Source organism: Apium graveolens, chromosome 1 (genome assembly GCF_009905375.1).
Source record: "Apium graveolens cultivar Ventura chromosome 1, ASM990537v1, whole genome shotgun sequence".
Lineage (NCBI taxonomy): Eukaryota > Viridiplantae > Streptophyta > Magnoliopsida > Apiales > Apiaceae > Apium > Apium graveolens.
The window spans coordinates 11,697,375-11,703,759 of record NC_133647.1 but is presented as its reverse complement, the minus strand read 5'-3'; positions in this window follow the sequence as shown (position 1 = coordinate 11,703,759).

The window sequence follows — 6,385 nt, the reverse complement described above, 5'->3', positions numbered from 1 at the left end:
GAAGTTTGACTTAATGGATTGTATAACGACCCGTGTATTTTTGAATTATTTAAATATGTAATTGTGGAAGTGTTAAATAAATAAAGTATGTGTATAGTTTTTGTCAGCTCGATGTTGTTTTATTATTATTTATGTGTGATTTATGGTGTAAAAGGTGGTTCGTGTAGTTAATTATTGAGCATATTGAATTGTTTGCACTTTTAAAAGTGAATTCAGTGCAAATTAATTTGCATAAATATTTGGAATGTCTCTAAAATTGTTTTTGTGATTTTACAATTACAATATTTATTTTTGGGATTTTATAAAATTTAGAAATCAATATTTCATTAATTATTTAACCCTGTGTGATTTTCTGATTATATTTACTTGTAAAATCTATATGTTATTCCAAAATTCTTCAAAAATTATGAAACTCATATTTATTTAAATTTGGAATATTCTGAGAATTTTAAAAAAAAAATTGGAAATTTTCGGGATTCGTTTCACCCGCACGTCGTTTCATTATTTGTTAAAAAGCGGGTACAAGTGCGTTTCAAAAATGTTTTAAAAATTATGAAAAATTATTTTCAATAACTTTGGATTATTTGTGATATTTTAAAACTATTTCAGTAATTTTCGGGTTATTTTTCACCCACGCAATTATTCGTTAAAACGTAATTTGTGGATCAGAGATAGGCTGTAGGCGTTCCATTTTTATCCTTTCGGGACAGGTGTCTTCATTTCTTTTATACCCATGGACGCGTGGCAGGCTGATTGTTTCCAAATGATAAGGGTTATATTCTTAATAAAAAAACAAAGAGAGCACTTTGTCTCCCTCTTTATGTTCTTCATCCCCTCGGTTCCTTTCTCGGTTCGCCGGTTCCGTCCCTGTCCCGGTACGGTGCTGCCGGGGAAAGAATCTCCCTGGTGGTTCTGTTGTATATGCTTTTATGTATATATGCGCCTGGATTTGATGATATTGTAATCCCTGTTGCCGTTTCTGTCATGTTTTTTTTTCCGGCCGCCGTCAGACTCTTTTCCGGCGCGGTGGCTTGTGTGTTGTGATATGTGAGTCTCGTGTACCTGTGTCTCAGGTTTGGGTGCGAGCATCGGCCGTGTAGCGCGTCTGCCGTGTCCTGTGTTGCTCTTGTTTGCTTGCTTCGATTCAGTTGAGGTGGCTGTGGTCTTGCGAGTTACTTCGAGTCTTTTTCTTTTGGGAATTATTCGAAGTGATTTCTGGATTTTTGGAAAATAAAATTTGATGAAATATTCTTGATTCCTGAATTTTTTTAGTGTTGATTACAAAAGTTTAATCGGCGAAATTTATTTGGAAACCCGAATTTTATCAGGCACCGATAAATTTTGTCGCCGTTCGCGATGACTTTATACGAGCGAACGGTGGACAGTGATGATCCAATTCTGAGTCCTAATACGAATAAAAATATAAAATGTGAATATTAGTAATAATTGAATAATATCGGTGGTTGGGATTGTGATTGGGATTGTCGTTGAAGTTGATGTGTTTAAGATTTGACGTCGATTGATATTTCGACGGGTAGCCCGATAAACAAAGGAAACGCTGCCCGATTTCCGGGAAATCAACTATGGAAATGCGGGAGCGTATCCGATAATTATCGGGATGTCGAATGAATATATATATATATATATGCTTATACTTTATACGAACGTGATTGTATGTTGTGGTAAATGTTCTGTCCAGAACTCAGTAACCCTAATTTCGTAAAATGATAAGTATGCGTATTTTCTGAAAACGAGCACCGAACTGATTTTCGAGAACGTGAACCCTAAGTGATGCATGTATTATTATATGAAGTGTGTTATAAGTTGGGTTTTGTTAACGTTCGGGTAGATTGTTAGCGAGGATATGTCAAGCATAATCGAATATCTAAGTTAGGATGTTTCGACCTTGTAGGTTCTAGTCGGAATGCCCGAGAATTGGCATTGGACGAAAGATAGTTGGTGGTCAGTCAAAAAGCTCAGTAAGGTTCCAATCAAAGGACTTAAGTGTTGAGGTTGAATCCAGAGTGATCTAGTGAATAGACAATAAAGCCTGAGCGACAGAGTCGGCTCAGAGTCGATCAGTAATAGTTATAAAGCCCTGTAAGGCAAGTATTTCTGAACTTTTCTCCAAAATACATCGCAAATATTTTCGAACTGTTTTATAACATGTCGTTATTATGCAAAATAACTCCTGTTTTATATTGCAGGTGCTTTAGACCATTTACCCTTGAATCCTGATTTTTCTTGATCTTGAGCTGTAAGCCTTATTCTTTGTAAACCATCCTTTGTTGATCCTCAAGATACCAAATCACACCAATATGATACTACTCCCCAAATGTATAACTACCAAACACCAAACACTGGAAGAAAATTGTTTGAAAACACAGAAACTTTTATACTCCAGCCATTCTTTATAACATCAAAGAACTATACCTCGAAAAATCACTATTTGTCTTATACCTGATTCTTTCACAGATTAAAAGTTGTTTCTTTTACATACCCTGATATACCCTTGTGATATTCATGAGTTCCCTTACATTTTATTCAAATGTTTAATCATTATTGATTATGATCTTGTGTTAGCGAATTATATTATTTATCATATTGAACTGCTTTAGGATTGGATAGTTTTTATATATGTGGACCAGATTCGTGGTCAGACCATACAATGGTCAAGTTAGGCCAATGTGTGCCTTGGATCCAGTAATTAGAGCAGTGCTGTGTGCTTGCTCGGGGTTAGTATGTGACTGATCAGCAGCCTAACCTTGGTTTTTAAAACTTAAAATGAATATCCAATTCTAATGATTAGTTAAAAAGAAACTTGATTCATCTGAATCATTTCACTTGATCATTGTTTAACCTCAATTACCGTTATTATGACTTGCTGAGCTAGTTAGCTCACTCTTGCGAATTTTTTTTATATATGTTACAGTTGAAAAGGATATGGAAGATAGTGAAGTTCCTCAGTCCAAAGTGCGGGCTAAGGTTCCAGTTTAGTTGAATTGAGCTAGCAGAAGCTTCATGCGGTATAGAGATAGTCAAATTGTAAGAATGATTTTATTATCAAGTGTAAGTTAAATTAGTTGGGATTTGGAGCGTTGTAATAAAGGTTAAGATTGTGGCTTATTTTCATACTTTAACCTGTTACGATCCGTGGTTATGTGAAACAGGGTCATTGCAAATAATATTTCCTATACAGGTTTATATTATGCATGTGTTGTGGACCCCAAACTTCTGACCCGGGTTTGGAGGGCGCCACAGGTTGGTATCAGAGCTACAGGTTATAAGTCACTGAAACAAGCCTAGATTGTCGGGATTGGGTAGAGGGTTAGGATTAGGAATAGGAAACAAAAAGATAAGACATTATGAGGATGAGTGCGACTATATAGCAAGTCTTCGGCACGGTTTATGTTGCGATTCGGGATTCTCAACTTGCGACGTGGTTTCCAGACAATGGCAATGGTAGATCTTGATTTCCCGGTGTCATTTGATCATTGGGAGCTTTCCGTTCGAGGATCGTCATCTTCTCCTAGATTTGAATTGCACCTTATTCTTCCGTCAGTATTAATGGTATTACCTTCTGTTATGACAGTTGCGCCTCTTCAAGTTATTCTACGTCATTCTATCACCTCTTGATATGAGACTACCTATTTAAGAACCTTCATTCGTTTATTCTTATTTTACTGGACATTCGGTTATGAGTGTATCTCTTTAGTTTACCCTACACCCTATTTTATACCCTCGGTTTAAATCTTGTCCTATAAAGCAACAGTACCTACGAGGATGAATTCGGAAGTTACAGTGAATGGTGAGTACTTGAGATACAAATAAAGGTGAGAAGAATTTTAGAAAGAAGATTCAGGTATTCTGAAGGATAGTTGTTACCATATTAAAAGAAGCCATTAGAGATTAGGCCACCCATGACTAGCTGGTGGAATGAATTAGATAAGTATTGAAGAGAGAGTTAGAGGAGATTATGGTTTTGGAGCTTTCTTGAAGATAATTAATGGTGTTATGACCACGTGATATATTTATAGTAACAAGGTGATGTGACATCAGCCGATTTGTTGACTATTGAATAGCTTGTTCTACTTAACTACTGCAACAATAATGTCGGGAGTATTACCAGTATGGAAGCTCTGAAATGAAGCTACGAATAAGATAATATGCAATGACAATTGAAATTTTCATCGATTAAGGAAGGTAATAGACCCAATGAAGGAGAGGAGATAAATGGAAGTGAATGGACCTTTATGTGATCATTTCTTTAACTTGGTATCTGGTTATAGGAAGGACAACAACTAACTCATATAGTAAGGACAACCAGATTTATGATTTTCAAAATTTTAAACAAGTTTTTGAAAAGGATTTTCCCTTACAAAATTTTTCAGAAGCCTTTTTAAATAAAATAAGTTTTAAACATTGGTTGTCAAGTTACTACTTGAGTTTCCTGTTCGTTAAAAGACCCGGATTACCTGGAAGGATACTTATTTTAGACCCAGTATTGTTAATTCAGAGAATAAAGTGATCCGCGATTATGAAGAAGTTGATTATTCCTAACTGTAAGGTGTTAATATTGTTTGACAAGGATAATAACAGAATCCGCGTATGGAGTAATTATTTATCCAGTTGCAGAGACCATTAGAGTTAAAGAATTCATTGATTTAAAAAGAGCCTAAGCGTGATCGAAAGAGATTGGGAAGATTTTCAGACCTTTCCAAAAGAAAAAGATTATTAACAAAAGGATCGCTATGTTGAATAATTCATGGTTATTCCAAATTAAAGAGGAGGACACTCGAGGTTAATTGGTAAGAATGTTATTATGATCGAATTGTTAAAGTATTATACGTGTAGGTGTGATGTTAAAGACGCAAGACTTAACAAGTACAAATCTACCATAATGTTTAATTTGCGGAGGCATTTCAGCGTGCTTTTTAAAGTTGTCATATGACACAATTGGGATATGATCGAACAAGCTCGAAAGATGAATACAAGTGAAATGTGGATGGGGACCAATGGTATCATTCATGTCCTCCATACTACAGCATATATTCCTTTTTAATTCCTAAAAATGAATGAACTTCTTTTCCTACTAAACTCCTTATGATGATATCAAAAAGGAGGATATTGCATTCCTTTCAAATTCAATTGTTCCCTTCAAGTTTTGCTTTCTGATTGGGACAAACAGTGTTATGGTGAGACACTTTGTCGGAATGACGAAGAGTCGGGTAGGACGCCACCTAAACATATGCTGTATACCAAATGGTATGAAAGACTGGCCATCTTAAGTACCAATGTGGTTGTCTCATTCATATTCAAATCCTTGTTTCTTCTTTCTTTTCAACCTTAATTTTTGTTGAATTATGAATCTTTCTAGTTGTTTTGTTGTACTGTCGTTCTTTGCAAGAGTTTCTCAAACAAAAATCAACATAATATGAACCAAGCGGGCAAACTTCCATCTACCTTTCATGCATGGAAAGAAAACAAGGGCATATGGCGAGAATTGCAAATCACTAACCAAGTCAGGGATGTACTAAAAATCAAGAGAATCTACTCCAATAAGGAATACGCCTCTGAGAACGAGAAATTGCGGTTTTCCTATGAAATATGTTATTCAGAATCCGGACGTGGTGATGTAAATGATTATCGTGGATACTTTATGCGTTAAAGTATTGAAAGATGTGAGAGCAACTTGATTGTTTAGCTCCCAAGGTTTTATTGATAAGATGAATTACCCTGTTGAATTGATAAGATTGCGATTAAAGGACTAGCAAGTCAAGAACGTGTAGTTGTTCAACATGTGAGTACCAATAGTGGAATTGAGATTTCTGGCAATAAGTTGTGAAGAATTGATATCATGGGAGATAAGAAGATTTGACATTATTCTAAGGAATGGATTAACTATTAAAGCGTGATGTCCAGACAGACTATCGTGATGAAAAGATAATTCTGAGGACACCAAGTGAGAAGGTGATGAGGTTCAGAAGATGAAAGAAGGTAAAGAATTTGTTAATGATGATTACGGTGATCAAGATATGAGCATTAAGGTGATTATGGGATACTTAAAAGTCAGCAGCAAACAAAATTTGAAGATTCTATAGCAATTAAGGAGTTTTAAGATATGTTTTTAGAGGAGTTATCAATATTTCCTCCCGATAGAGAAATGAAGCTCGTGATTGACCTAGCACCTAAGACGAAGCCAGTGACCAAGGCCTTACACAAAATGACACCAGTTCAAATGAGAAAGTTAGCAAAGCAGATGCAAGAGATATTAGAAGAAAAAGCGATTAGACCCAGTGTATCGTCTAAGGTGGATCGGTATTAATTATTAATAAGAAAGATGGAAGTATGAGATTATGCGTCGACTAGCGAAAGCTCAACAAGT